The following is a 15,764-nucleotide window of genomic DNA, read 5'->3' as shown; positions in this document are numbered from 1 at the left end:
GCCACCAGAAGCACATCGCTACATGTAATAGCTATGTACAGCAGATAAAGTGTATACATTACCTCTCCACGGTTCATGGTGTCTTCCTGTCTTCTCCATGCTCCTTTCAGCTGCCGATGCAATTTCAGAGCAGTCCCATCCCGGCCAGTGATTGGCTGAGCGGCCTGTCACTTCAGAGACTGGCTCTGAAGTTGCACTGGCAGCTGTGGGGGAGCATGGAAAAGATAGGAAGACACCATGAGGCGTGGAGAGATAATGTATGAAACTTATTATTACACTTTTAAATCAAGGGTTGCACGTACATAGCTAACAATATTATGCAGCCCTTACTGCACAATAATCAAGCTGTGAAATAGGCTCAGTAAACGGGTGCCTACTTTATCTAGCAGATTGCCACTTGTTTACTATAGTGATCTAGGTTCACACAAAGTGAAATAAAAGATAAATACGACTGTAATTTTGAGTGAATATCAAACAATGAGTGAACAGATGAAAAAGCAAAAGCAGGTGGTAATTATTGAACATGTTCATTGTTTGGACGTTCATAATTATTGACGTTCTTCTATACAGTGTGTGCACTGTCTGCAAATTTCCCGAAAAAATACAGCAGTATTGTACCTTAAACTTACAGCATTTTTTTTATTGTGTGTGAACATAATCTAACACAGTAAAGTGTGCAGAAAATGGATTTTCCTTTTAACCATTTCACTGCCAAGGACATATGTTTGTGGCTAGAATATAAAGTGTGAGATTGCCTTGGCAACAAAAAGGTTAATATTATGGGGTTTGGGGATCTATGTCAGTTATCATGTTATTCAGGAAAATCTCATAGCCACATACAGTTAATGGCTGCTACAATGCCATGTCAATGCCATGCCAGATTTCATGAAATTTGTCCCTTACACAAGAGGCCACAAAGATATCATATAATTTGAGTGTTATCCTACACCTGTCAGTTTCAATGGGACATGCTGTCCTTTGGGCTATCCTAATTATATAGTATCAGGTGTCAGTAACAAGTCTTGTATTTAGTATGATTAACAAGTTATTTTTATGTCACATATAGAAAAGAGTGTATATTATTTGATCCAATGTGAAGAACAGAGGTGGAATGTTATAAGAAACTTTTCAACAAACATGATAAAATGTTGCGATAACACATTGTGTTCGTTCATAAGTTAATTATGCCCAGTACAGAATACAATAGGTTAAATAAATTACATGTCTGTTCATGTCAGTCTGAAAATAGCCAACTGATGCTCCATTTAGTTTACACCACTTTCTACTAGTTATGCCAGTTATATCACGTGGCAGACAATAAAAAAGTCGTCCAGTTCTTGCAATGATAAGGCTAAACAAGAGCACCTTACATTACAGCCCCAACAATGTGGCAACAAAACCAATAGTATCATACAAAAAAAAAGGTTAAATATTTGTATTATAGCATCATGCCATGATGTATAACGGCTTCTATAAGGCCATTCATGAAGGTCATTCTCTTGATATTTTATGTAGTCACCACTTTTATTATTCTATTGGGTTCTGGTTCTTGTCTATATGGCAGTAATTGTTCAAGCTTTATGAACTATTTGCATGCCTTCTATTTAAATAACATGTGGTAGGTTTTATTGTGTCCATAGGGTAGTTTCTTCTACTTAGAATTAAAATAAGAAACACTTGGTATGGTTGACTTCTATGCTAATTGACAAAGAGAACATAAATTGGATGTTCCTCTGAGCATGAGCATAGAAGGGAAAATAATTGAAAACTCTGGTAAAGTCTGTTTGTGTATTGTACTGTTCCCACACATGGCTCACTCTGTCATTCATTTGGTGCCTTGTAAACCTTTTTCCTGCCCCATAACACTGTTTCCAACTGTCTCAAATTTGTTATTTTATACCAAAAAATAATGATGTTTTTTTAATTAAAAAAAAATGAATAAATGAATGAAAAGAAATGTGTTTTTAGTTTTGGGTGCAAATTTTGGCATAAAGTCCCATGCACCAAAAATGGTGCAAAGCCCTGTAATGCGAATTGGGGAAAGTTTCATTTATTCCCCCCAGAGAGTTACATCCAAGTATCCATTCCAGAGCTAGCCGTTACATCCAAGTATCCATTCCAGAGCTAGCCGTTACATCCAAGTATCCATTCCAGAGCTAGCCGTTACATCCAAGTATCCATTCCAGAGCTAGCCGTTACATCCAAGTATCCATTCCAGAGCTAGCCGTTACATCCAAGTATCCATTCCAGAGCTAGCCGTTACATCCAAGTATCCATTCCAGAGCTAGCTGTTACATTCAATTTTCCATTCCAGAGCTAGCCGTTACATCCAAGTATCCATTCCCCAGCTAGCCGTTACATCCAAGTATCCATTCCGGAGCTAGCCGTTACATCCAAGTATCCATTCCGGAGCTAGCCGTTACATCCAAGTATCCATTCCGGAGCTAGCCGTTACATCCAAGTATCAATTCCGGAGCTAGCCGTTACATCCAAGTATCCATTCCGGAGCTAGCCGTTACATCCAAGTATCCATTCCGGAGCTAGCTGTTACATCCAAGTATCCATTCCGGAGCTAGCCGTTACATCCAAGTATCCATTCCGGAGCTAGCCGTTACATCCAAGTATCCATTCCGGAGCTAGCCGTTACATCCAAGTATCCATTCCGGAGCTAGCCGTTACATCCAAGTATCCATTCCGGAGCTAGCCGTTACATCCAAGTATCAATTCCGGAGCTAGCCGTTACATCCAAGTATCCATTCCAGAGCTAGCCGTTACATCCAAGTATCCATTCCGGAGCTAGCCGTTACATCCAAGTATCCATTCCCCAGCTAGCCGTTACATCCAAGTATCCATTCCCCAGCTAGCCGTTACATCCAAGTATCCATTACAGAGCTAGCCATTACATCCAAGTATCCATTCCGAAGCTAGCCATTACATCCAAGTATCCATTACAGAGCTAGCCGTTACATCCAAGTATCCATTCCGGAGCTAGCCGTTACATTCCCTAGCTAGCAATTCCACATGTATATGACTAATGTTGCCTTCTCTGCAGTATACAATGAATATTTTGATATTTGAATATGAACTAGTTTGGAATATCGCATAGCAACATTTCACGTGACTGACCAGCAGCTAAATTTACCCATATGCCCTATTAGGGCATTATGACATTATAGTGTGCTCCCCTACTGGGGACCCCCTATACGGTAGTTCTAACCTGTTCATCTATATAAATGGCCCCCATACAGTGCTACATTTCCCCTGTAGTGGCTGCCTTTACTGTTTTACACCAGGCCTGTGAACACAATATTAGTTGGCATCATTTCTTTGGATTCTCTTTGTTTTACTCTCCAAATAATTAAGAAAAATACAGGGCCTAATAAAATTGTTTCTGAATTTAGATCACTTAAGAATCACCGTCTTATTGGATTTTGTTTAAAGCGACTCTGTACGCACAATCTGACCCCCCCAAACCACTTGTACCTTCAGATAGCTGCTTTTAATCCAAGATCTGTCCTGGGGTCCGTTCGGCAGGGGATGCAGTTATTGTCATAAAAACAACTTTTAATCCTGCAGCGCTGTGTCTAACGGCCGGGGCTTACATTTGTATACGCATTAGGCTGGCACCACCTCTATGTCCTTCCTCCCCACCCTCCTCAGCATTAGGAATGCTCCAGGCAGATTGCTTCCTATTCCCCACCTGTGGCAGCCTGGCACATGGGCTGGATCGTTAATACACCTGTGCAAAGCTCAAACAGCAGTAAATGTTCCTGGAGTATTCCTAATGATGAGGAGGGTGGGGAGGAAGGACAGAGAGGTGGTGCCAGCCTAATGCATATATAAATGTAAGCTTCGGCCGTTAGATACAGCGCTGCCGGATAAAAAGTTGTTTTTATGCCAATAACTGCATCCCCTGCCGAACGGACCCCAGGACAGATCTTGGATTAAAAGCAGCTATCTGAAGGTACAAGTGGTTTGGGGGGGTCAGATTGTGGGTACAGAGTCGCTTTAATAATAAAACATACGGGGGGAGATTTATCAAACATGGTGTAAAGTGAAACTGGCTCAGTTGCCCCAAGCAACCAATCAGATTCCAGCTCTCATTTTTCAAAAAGTCTGTGAGGAATGAAAAGTGGACACTGATTGGTTGCTAGGGGCAACTGAGCCAGTTTCACCATGTTTGATAAAACTCCCCCAAGGAGTAAAGGTAATGTGAGCACCTCGTATTTGGTGAGGTGCTAATCACACATAGTCATAAAACACCCCTTCAACTTGATAATGCAGTCTTTGTTCACTGGACTTTATTTTCTTTCTTTATCAAATAACATATATTGTTTGTAAAAGACATCCGCAAATAATTGTCATGATCGTTATTTTGAAGTCCACGCAAAAAACGTCTGTTATCTAATGCACTGTGTGCATTGGGCCGCCGTCATTCCATTGACTTGAATGTATTCCATTGAGGTCAGTTACATTGCAGTAATAACGGACGTCATTATAAAAAGAAAATGTGGCCACCTTTTCTCTTTTTTTTTTTACTTAGTGTGAACATAGTCTCACTTAGTTCATTTTTTTTTGTTTGCTCTATAACTAATCTGAACAGAATGAGGATTACTGATGATACATTAGCTTCAGTTTGCATCAGAATTTCAATATGTCATCTGCTGAAATCAATGATGAAAAAACACAGATGATGATGGATCCTGTACAAAAGAAAACTTATCATGACACGACATGACACTAAGTGCCATGGAAACAAAACAGAAAAAAAAAATTAGTTAGTTTGGATCATTAAACCTACAGTCCGGCCTGTACAGGTGCAGAAAATGCAGTAATACCTAAATAACCTAATGCTGGCCATACACCTAACACAACTATCTCTCACAGCTCTTTCTTAGGGAGAGAGGGATATGTGCTGTCTGAGAGTGTCTCCAGGGGGACAAATATTTAATCAGGTTGAAATCCAGTCTGTCTGATCCTTGTTTCCTTTAAAACTAGATGACTGGAGACACTCTGGCTTCAACAATATACATTCAATCATAGGCAGAACCTATAGAGAATCTGAATTTGTGACATCAGTTGACATGTATGTAGTGTGTATGGACAACTTTACATCAGCAATACATCTTACATCAGTTGATGGAAGGATCACAAAGGATTATATACTTTCATGTTTTCAATCCATTGTTTCATTGGCTTTAAAACTGAAGGAAATATATGCATTTACTACAACAATTTCTCTGCCCATTGTTGTATATTATTTTGGTGGGTAATTGTTATCACAGTTGGCTTCATTTAATATTTTATTGTGCCTGATCAAAACTGATCAAGTAGAGCACAGGTATAAAACCTGTGCCCCTTCAGCTGTTGCAAAACTACAATTCTCATCATGTCTGGACAGCCAAAGCTTTAGCTTTGGCTGTTTAGGCATGATGGAAATTGTAGCTTTGCAACAGTTAGAAGGCCATGAGTTTGGCCACACTGGCCTTGAGAATCTGTTGACCTAAGATGATGCACAAGCATGTAATGTGAATTCATTCTGTGCATTACATTCTACATAAAGAGCTCTTTTGCCCCTTTTTCTAAAAACGTCCACTATTAATACTGATTAGCAACAAATGACAATATTGCTATGAAAATGACATATTATCCCTATCCATCTCTTAAGTGTGTTCATTGTACTACTTTCTCGAATGTAAATTTACCATGGTTCCCTGCAAGTACATACATATCTCAAAGTATACAAAGAATGCATAAACATTAATGACAGCTTAGAAATGAAATATTCCTGGTATGGTGACATTGTAGCCAATAAATATATTATTATAACACTGAACATAATACTTTTCTTTGTAGCTTCTTATTGATAGATTTGGAGTTTCATATACTTACTGTACAGAGTTTACAGGCCATTTGCTATACCCTTTCAAAACAGCAACAACAGTGGTACTCCCAGTACCCTACTCCATATATACTGGAAAGCTAGTGTGCTATGAATATTGGACTTTGAAATTCCTATTTCCTCAGCAAATGGAAAACCAATCCAGACCATAAGTCAGTGTTTTTGTGAAACAATAGTAATACAAACTCAAAGAAGAAGGAACAATGAGAAAGAGGAAGGTTAAAGAATGGGCATTGGTTACCATGCAGACCCACTGAATCTGATGTGGACCAGTACTTTTTTAAGTGTCTGCCATTGAGCTACTCAAGATGCCAGTGTTACTTCCAACCATGCGATCTCTTAGGAAAGGCTGTTCATGCACTGCTGATCATGTGGGTTAACAACTAAGCTTAAAAGTCAACAAGACATAAGCAGGAAGGCTTGGTTACTTTGTTTATAAGGACAGGTGCACATGTACTGCAGATAACATGGTTGTGTAATAGATTACATAATAGCTCATTTATTTGTAACTTCAACAACAGCATGAATGCAATGACACATTCAAATGAAATATCAGTACATGAAATAACTACTTCTATATATACATTGCCTATTAAACACACATGCATGAAGGCATTGAAAACAATACACTGATCAGATAGCCACACATTACTGAGATTATTGCCAGACCTGAAGCAGACAGAAGGAATAAAACTAGAAATGTGACACACAATAGCCAAACTAGTATACTGCCCCCTATGTGATATGACTGTGATAATAAGGAACAGAACTATAGCAGTTGTCACACCACCTAGATATGTAATGCATTATAAATATAGGTCTTGATAAAGCACTAAACAGAATTAATAACAACAGATGCAACCTTTTCTCCAATCACCATTGATCCTTTAGCAACAACTGTATTACTAGGATTCCTTGAATTATAAAGTTCCCAGAACTAGATGTGATGAATGATGTGGCCAGATTCCCATGAAACCTATCCTTGTCTGTGCTGGGCTATAGCTCCTTCTAATTCTCCTAAGAGTAAATATTCTGAAGACTAATATTATAAAGTCCCTGCAATATTCACTATGTACACAAGAAATGGAACAGGAACATTGGCAGGTAGCAGGTGATTAGAAAATGAAGGCTGCTTAGAAATCGATTCCAGCACACACTAAAAGAAGGCAACCCAGCAGGGCACATCTCATTGGGTGGTGCATCTCTATAGCAAGGAATGTTCCAACAATGGATCTAGGAATCACTAGTAACTGATCATGTATACCCATAAAACTAGATCCAATAAACCTAGCCAGCATCATGTCGTAAACAAACCTTATAGGAATCAGCTGCTAAGTTAGTAAACTGCTAAGAGAGCCATAGTACCTGGCATAGGAGAAGTGCTTGGCATCTGACGTGTGACAAGCCAGGGCATTGCTCGCCAACTCCTGCTGCCATCCGCTGGGAATCCACAAGTGCACCTGTGCTCAGCAGGTAGGTCTCCTCATCCCCACTTATACAGTCCCTTAGGCTGTCAATCAAACCCCCATCAGTAGGGAGAAATCCCCTCTTGTAATCCCAAATACTCCAGAAGAAGAGAACAAGTGCAATAATCCAGGGTGCAGGCAGTGCTGTCATAGATCCATGCGGAGAGCCGGGCTGACAGGCTGCGGAGTGGTGAAGGCTCCCAGCTCTCTCACTCTCACCCCCTCCTCTCTCTCTCTCTTCTCTCTCTCACACACTCTCTCTCTCTCTCTCTGTCTCCCCGATGGGCCCTCCACTTAATTCCGTGATCGTCAGCGCCCACGTCAGCGGAGGAGGTCACACTGCTCGTGTTCCTCTTCTAGATCACACTCCCTTATAGTGACTGCACTCTATTCTAGAGAGTGCTGTGTAATAGGGGAGGGGGGCAGGTGTGCCTGGCTCAGGGGGTGGGGGCATCAGCAGCACGTCTCTATCAGTGACCTACTTCAGTCTGCCTGAGGAATGCCAGTGTCTGGGCATAGTCTATTCTCCTGCCTGCCCCTCTGCCCACCAGTGCTGCCAGTGCTCTCCAGGGCTCCTACCACACACAGTCCACACTGCTAGCTCAGTCCTAACTGGCCAATGAAGTTGAGCTCTGCTCTGCCTGTCCCTGCCATAACCAGGCTGCTGTATAGCTTCACTTATGATAATATGCACACCTGCTGAGATGGCTTTCCCACACTATTACCTCTACTACCATTCCATTCTCTTTATTGCATGCCTTTACTATGGATGCAAATACCTATATCTCTTGCTGCCTCTAGAACTATATATTTACTTCTATGTATTATGTATATTTAGTCTCTAGAACAATATATTTACTCCAATGTATTATGTATATTTAGTCTCTAGAACAATATATTTACTTCTATGTATTATGTATATTTAGTCTCTAGAACTATATATTTACTTCTATGTATTATGTATATTTAGTCTCTAGAACAATATATTTACTTCTATGTATTATGTATATTTAGTCTCTAGAACTATATATTTACTCCAATGTATTATGTATATTTAGTCTCTAGAACTATATATTTACTTCTATGTATTATGTATATTTAGTCTCTAGAACTATATATTTACTTCTATGTATTATGTATATTTAGTCTCTAGAACTATATATTTACTTCTATGTATTATGTATATTTAGTCTCTAGAACTATATATTTACTTCTATGTATTATGTATATTTAGTCTCTAGAACTATATATTTACTTCTATGTATTATGTATATTTAGTCTCTAGAACAATATATTTACTTCTATGTATTATGTATATTTAGTCTCTAGAACTATATATTTATTTCTATGTATTATGTATATTTAGTCTCTAGAACTATATATTTACTTCTATGTATTATGTATATTTAGTCTCTAGAACTATATATTTATTTCTATGTATTATGTATATTAAGTCTCTAGAACTATATATTTACTTCTATGTATTATGTATATTTAGTCTCTAGAACTATATATTTACTTCTATGTATTATGTATATTAAGTCTCTAGAACTATATATTTACTTCCATGTATTATGTATATTTAGTCTCTAGAACTATATATTTACTCCAATGTACAGATATTCCTCATCAGGCTGTAAACCAGAGGAAAGATCCCCTGCAAGTGTTCTCAATGTCATTATACAGCAGGCCGGGACTGATTAGAGCACCTAAGGGTCTGTTTACACGACACAATAATTCGCACAATCGTACGATTAATGATGTCAGAGTAACTTTTTTTTTTTTCATAACGATCAGCGTTTAGACGGTACGATATATTGTACGGAAAATTTGTTTTGCGATCGTTTTGCGATTGCTTAAACCTATGGCACACATTGGTTAAATCGGCGAACGACGGATCGCTCTGCGAATTTTTTGCGAACGATCAACGACAATTTGAGAAGTTGTTGAAAGATCAAAATGAACAATTTCTCGCTCGTCGTTTGATCGTTCGCTACGTTTACATGTACGATTATCGTTCGAATTCGACCGATATCGTGCGAATTTGCACAATAATCGTTCGGTGTAAACGCAGCATAACCTGTGGCTATTGTACACGTTTATAACCGGCTAAAAACATAGTAATAACCTGCATAGAATGTGTACACAGGTACTGCTATCACCGTATAAAAGTGACTATATAGTAACAACCTGCATACAATGTGTACACAGGTACTGCTATCACCTTATACAGGTGACTATATAGTAATAACCTGCATACAATGTGTACACAGGTACTGCTATCACCTTATACAGGTGACTATATAGTAATAACCTGCATACAATGTGTACACAGGTAGTGCTATCACCTTATACAGGTGACTATATAGCAATAACCTGCATACAATGTGTACACAGGTACTGGTATCACCGTATACAAGTGACTATATAGCAATAACCTGCATACAATGTGTACACAGATACTGCTATCACCTTATACAGGTGACTATATAGTAATAACCTGCATACAATGTGTACACAGGTACTGCTATCACCATATACAGGTGACTATATAGTAATAACCTGCATACAATGTGTACACAGGTACTGCTATCACCTTATACAGTATAGTATAGTGGTATAGTATAGTCCTAGTATTATAGATAATATAGCATAACATTCTCAGCTGGTGCCAGCATGGGGACATGTACTTTCTATACAGGTAGATGGCTTGTACTGTCCTAGTGACAATACTAATCCTCCGCCAGGCACAAGGTCACCAGCTATAATGCACCCTCCAAGGCCACACAATAATACAACATAAAGAGCACAAATAGCAAGCAGCACACCACACAACCATCATAGTGGGCACAGTACAGGTGGGCATACACCAGCAGGGCTCAGTATAAAGCCTAATAATTGCCATGCTGCCTGTGTTACTTGTACAACCATTGTAGCTAAAGTAGAGAAACTGTGCCTGTCATATGCTGTGTCAGCGGCTCTGCGCATGCGCACTAGTCTGTGTCAGGGTAATGCCAGCACAGGGTTAATAAGAGCAGTGCAGTGCGTTGTGCCGCCAGCAAGTCCCGCACACAACCAGGGGCAGCCTGGGGACTCATTAGCCGGTCCCTATAGGGAGTGAGCCTGTGCCACATAGCGCCCCCTCCCCTCTACCACCCCCAGTGTGTGAGGGCCGTGCTCCCCTCCACACAGCATCCATTATAGGAAGGAAATCAGCTAACAAGTCACATGACTTTGTGTCTCCACGATAGAACTACAAGTAGCAGCAATGCATCGGAGCTGCTGCCAGTACTGGGGGGGGGGGGGGGGGGGGTTAAATCAGAGAAGGAAGGGTTAAACCTGTATACTTTGACTGGAACAGCACCCTTGAAGGCGGCATAGAAAATCCCTGGATTATTCCTAACAAGATTAGATTTTAACCCCTCCATACCCGGCCGTCTCAGCAGTGACCTACAAACTCCAGGAGTCTGCTTCCATCTACATGTCTACATATTACACCTGACAGGCGTAGCAGAGAGGAGATTGTCACATGTAGCAGAGAGGAGATTGTCACATGTAGCAGAGGAGCCTGTCACATGTAGCAGAGAGGAGATTGTCACATGTAGCAGAGGAGCCTGTCACATGTAGCAGAGAGGATCCTGTCACATGTAGCAGAGAGGAGATTGTCACATGTAGCAGAGAGGAGATTGTCACATGTAGCAGAGAGGATCCTGTCACATGTAGCAGAGAGGAGATTGTCACATGTAGCAGAGAGGAGATTGTCACATGTAGCAGAGAGGAGATTGTCACATGTAGCAGAGAGGATCCTGTCACATGTAGCAGAGAGGAGCCTGTCACATGTAGCAGAGAGGAGATTGTCACATGTAGCAGAGAGGATCCTGTCACATGTAGCAGAGAGGAGATTGTCACATGTAGCAGAGAGGAGATTGTCACATGTAGCAGAGAGGAGATTGTCACATGTAGCAGAGGATCCTGTCACATGTAGCAGAGAGGAGATTGTCACATGTAGCAGAGGATCCTGTCACATGTAGCAGAGAGGATCCTGTCACATGTAGCAGAGAGGAGATTGTCACATGTAGCAGAGAGGAGATTGTCACATGTAGCAGAGAGGAGATTGTCACATGTAGCAGAGGAGCCTGTCACATGTAGCAGAGAGGAGCCTGTCACATGTAGCAGAGAGGAGATTGTCACATGTAGCAGAGAGGAGATTGTCACATGTAGCAGAGAGGAGATTGTCACATGTAGCAGAGAGGAGATTGTCACATGTAGCAGAGAGGAGATTGTCACATGTAGCAGAGAGGAGCCTGTCACATGTAGCAGAGAGGAGCCTGTCACATGTAGCAGAGAGGAGATTGTCACATGTAGCAGAGAGGAGATTGTCACATGTAGCAGAGAGGAGCCTGTCACATGTAGCAGAGGATCCTGTCACATGTAGCAGAGAGGAGCCTGTCACATGTAGCAGAGAGGAGATTGTCACATGTAGCAGAGAGGAGCCTGTCACATGTAGCAGAGAGGAGATTGTCACATGTAGCAGAGAGGAGATTGTCACATGTAGCAGGAGGAGATTGTAACATGTAGCAGAGAGGAGCCTGTCACATGTAGCAGAGAGGAGCCTGTCACATGTAGCAGAGAGGAGATTGTCACATGTAGCAGAGAGGAGATTGTCACATGTAGCAGAGAGGAGCCTGTCACATGTAGCAGAGGATCCTGTCACATGTAGCAGAGAGGAGCCTGTCACATGTAGCAGAGAGGAGATTGTCACATGTAGCAGAGAGGAGCCTGTCACATGTAGCAGAGAGGAGATTGTCACATGTAGCAGAGAGGAGATTGTCACATGTAGCAGGAGGAGATTGTAACAAGTAGCAGAGAGGATCCTGTCACATGTAGCAGAGAGGAGCCTGTCACATGTAGCAGAGAGGAGCCTGTCACATGTAGCAGAGAGGAGCCTGCCATCAGCACAGTCTTCGTGGTTTCGTTCTGTGTCATTGTGGAGTAACCCAGGACTGCAGGGAAACTGCCATATAGCGCTCGGTGCACACAGGATGCGGCTACATGACAGCTTCAGCTCTGCTACATGGGTCTAGTTGAGTCACGTGACGCCCTGTAGTGGCTGTGCTGTGGAGAGGCTATGACACCAGTGACTGTGGGGAGGCTATGACACCAGTGGCTGTGGTGTGGGGAGGCTATGACACCAGTGGTTGTGCTGTGGGGAGGCTATGACACCAGTGGCTGTGGTGTGGGGGGGCTATGACACCAGTGGCTGTGGTGTGGGGAGGCTATGACACCAGTGGCTGTGGTGTGGTGTGGGGAGGCTATGACACCAGTGGTTGTGGTGTGGGGAGGCTATGACACCAGTGGCTGTGGTGTGGGGGGGCTATGACACCAGTGGCTGTGCTGTGGGGAGGCTATGACACCAGTGGCTGTGGTGTGGGGGGGGCTATGACACCAGTGGTTGTGGTGTGGGGAGGCTATGACACCAGTGGTTGTGGTGTGGGGAGGCTATGACACCAGTGGCTGTGGTGTGGGGAGGCTATGACACCAGTGGTTGTGGTGTGGGGAGGCTATGACACCAGTGGCTGTGGTGTGGGGGGGCTATGACACCAGTGGCTGTGCTGTGGGGAGGCTATGACACCAGTGGCTGTGGTGTGGGGAGGCTATGACACCAGTGGCTGTGGTGTGGGGAGGCTATGACACCAGTGGCTGTGGTGTGGGGAGGCTATGACACCAGTGGCTGTGGTAAGGGGAGGCTATGACACCAGTGGCTGTGGTGTGGGGAGGCTATGACACCAGTGGCTGTGGTGTGGTGTGGGGAGGCTATGACACCAGTGGCTGTGGTAAGGGGAGGCTATGACACCAGTGGCTGTGGTAAGGGGAGGCTATGACACCAGTGGGTGTGGTGTGGGGAGGCTATGACACCAGTGGCTGTGGTGTGGGGGGGCTATGACACCAGTGGCTGTGGTGTGGGGAGGCTATGACACCAGTGGCTGTGGTGTGGGGGGGCTATGACACCAGTGGCTGTGCTGTGGGGAGGCTATGACACCAGTGGCTGTGGTGTGGGGAGGCTATGACACCAGTGGCTGTGGTGTGGGGAGGCTATGGCACCAGTGGCTGTGGTGTGGGGAGGCTATGACACCAGTGGCTGTGGTGTGGGGAGGCTATGACACCAGTGGCTGTGGTGTGGGGAGGCTATGACACCAGTGGCTGTGGTGTGGGGAGGCTATGACACCAGTGGCTGTGGTAAGGGGAGGCTATGACACCAGTGGCTGTGGTGTGGGGAGGCTATGACACCAGTGGCTGTGGTGTGGTGTGGGGAGGCTATGACACCAGTGGCTGTGGTAAGGGGAGGCTATGACACCAGTGGCTGTGGTGTGGGGAGGCTATGACACCAGTGGTTGTGGTGTGGGGAGGCTATGACACCAGTGGCTGTGGTGTGGGGGGGCTATGACACCAGTGGCTGTGGTGTGGGGAGGCTATGACACCAGTGGCTGTGGTGTGGGGGGGCTATGACACCAGTGGCTGTGCTGTGGGGAGGCTATGACACCAGTGGCTGTGGTGTGGGGAGGCTATGACACCAGTGGCTGTGGTGTGGGGAGGCTATGACACCAGTGGCTGTGGTGTGGGGGGGCTATGGCACCAGTGGCTGTGGTGTGGGGAGGCTATGACACCAGTGGCTGTGGTGTGGTGTGGGGAGGCTATGACACCAGTGGCTGTGGTAAGGGGAGGCTATGACACCAGTGGCTGTGGTAAGGGGAGGCTATGACACCAGTGGTTGTGGTGTGGGGAGGCTATGACACCAGTGGCTGGCTGTGCTGTGGGGAGGCTATGACACCAGTGGCTGTGGTGTGGGGAGGCTATGACACCAGTGGCTGTGGTGTGGGGGGGCTATGACACCAGTGGCTGTGGTGTGGTGTGGGGAGGCTATGACACCAGTGGCTGTGGTAAGGGGAGGCTATGACACCAGTGGCTGTGGTAAGGGGAGGCTATGACACCAGTGGTTGTGGTGTGGGGAGGCTATGACACCAGTGGCTGTGGTGTGGGGGGGCTATGACACCAGTGGCTGTGGTGTGGGGAGGCTATGACACCAGTGGCTGTGGTGTGGGGGGGCTATGACACCAGTGGCTGTGGTGTGGGGAGGCTATGACACCAGTGGCTGTGGTGTGGGGGGGCTATGACACCAGTGGCTGTGGTGTGGGGGGGCTATGACACCAGTGGCTGTGGTGTGGGGAGGCTATGGCACCAGTGGCTGTGGTGTGGGGAGGCTATGACACCAGTGGCTGTGGTGTGGGGAGGCTATGACACCAGTGGCTGTGGGGAGGCTATGACACCAGTGGCTGTGGCGTGGTGAGGCTATGACACCAGTGGCTGTGGTGTGGGGAGGCTATGACACCAGTGGCTGTGGGGAGGCTATGACAGCAGTGGCTGTGGTGTGGGGAGGCTATGACACCAGTGGCTGTGGTGTGGGGGGGCTATGACACCAGTGGCTGTGGTGTGGGGAGGCTATGACACCAGTGGCTGTGGTGTGTGGAGGCTATGACAGCAGTGGCTGTGGTGTGTGGAGGCTATGACACCAGTGGCTGTGGTGTGGGGAGGCTATGGCACCAGTGGCTGTGGTGTGGGGGGGCTATGACAGCAGTGGCTGTGGTGTGGGGAGGCTATGACACCAGTGGCTGTGGGGAGGCTATGACAGCAGTGGCTGTGGTGTGGGGAGGCTATGACACCAGTGGCTGTGGGGAGGCTATGACAGCAGTGGCTGTGGTGTGGGGAGGCTATGACACCAGTGGCTGTGGTGTGGGGGGGGCTATGACACCAGTGGCTGTGGTGTGGGGAGGCTATGACACCAGTGGCTGTGGGGAGGCTATGACACCAGTGGCTGTGGTGTGGGGGGGCTATGACACCAGTGGCTGTGGCAGTTCTCGCTCCGTGTTATTACTGGGCTGCTGCCAGTGCACACTACACGTACACCAACAAGTCTTCTGAAGGAAAAAACGCACGTAGCCGCACCCGGCTCTCCTGTCGCGTTTCATTCGCTACTAGACCCCAGTGCGGAACAAATGAAAGTGAAAGTGGCCACCTACCTGCCCCGGGTGGATTTTTTCCCGGCGCACAATATTGTACGTGGCCAGGGAGAGAGGCAGCCGGTTAGTGCACACAGAGCGGCGGAGGTGCGCGGTACCGCAGCTGCCCTGCTCCACTGCACACAACTTTTCCGATCGGTGACCCCGCGGTGACATGACTTACCGGCCTCGCACATGTGTGACGGACATCCCGGCGGCGCCCTACCCCGCTGTCCTGCGGCAGCACCGAGAGACAGGTCCCGTCCCCGACCACTAGCTAGAAGCGGTATCCGCCGTATGACGGTGTACACACAGGCGCTTACCCGTCCCGGTAGTGTAAAG

The 15,764-nt window shown here is 45.3% G+C and overlaps 1 protein-coding gene across 3 annotated transcripts in view; it reads right to left on the bottom strand.

The window, feature by feature from the left end:
* SFMBT2 (Scm like with four mbt domains 2) overlaps positions 1-15,679 on the bottom strand; it is a 162,083-nt gene extending 146,404 nt beyond the window's left edge. For 2 of the 3 annotated variants that reach the window (XM_069978778.1, XM_069978795.1), the window contains exon 1: positions 7,268-7,757. The gene's annotated coding sequence lies outside the window, so the exon portion shown is untranslated. Of the gene's footprint in view, positions 1-7,267; positions 7,758-15,606 lie in introns of those variants that run through there. The other variant, XM_069978786.1, reaches the window with a different exon arrangement.
* Between the last annotated feature and the right edge of the window lie 85 nt (positions 15,680-15,764).

The sequence above is a fragment of the Dendropsophus ebraccatus genome, chromosome 1, assembly GCF_027789765.1.
Source record: "Dendropsophus ebraccatus isolate aDenEbr1 chromosome 1, aDenEbr1.pat, whole genome shotgun sequence".
Taxonomy (NCBI): Eukaryota; Metazoa; Chordata; class Amphibia; order Anura; family Hylidae; genus Dendropsophus; species Dendropsophus ebraccatus.
The sequence above is the reverse complement of the archived record's forward strand: the minus strand, read 5'-3'. Positions and strand labels throughout refer to the sequence as shown.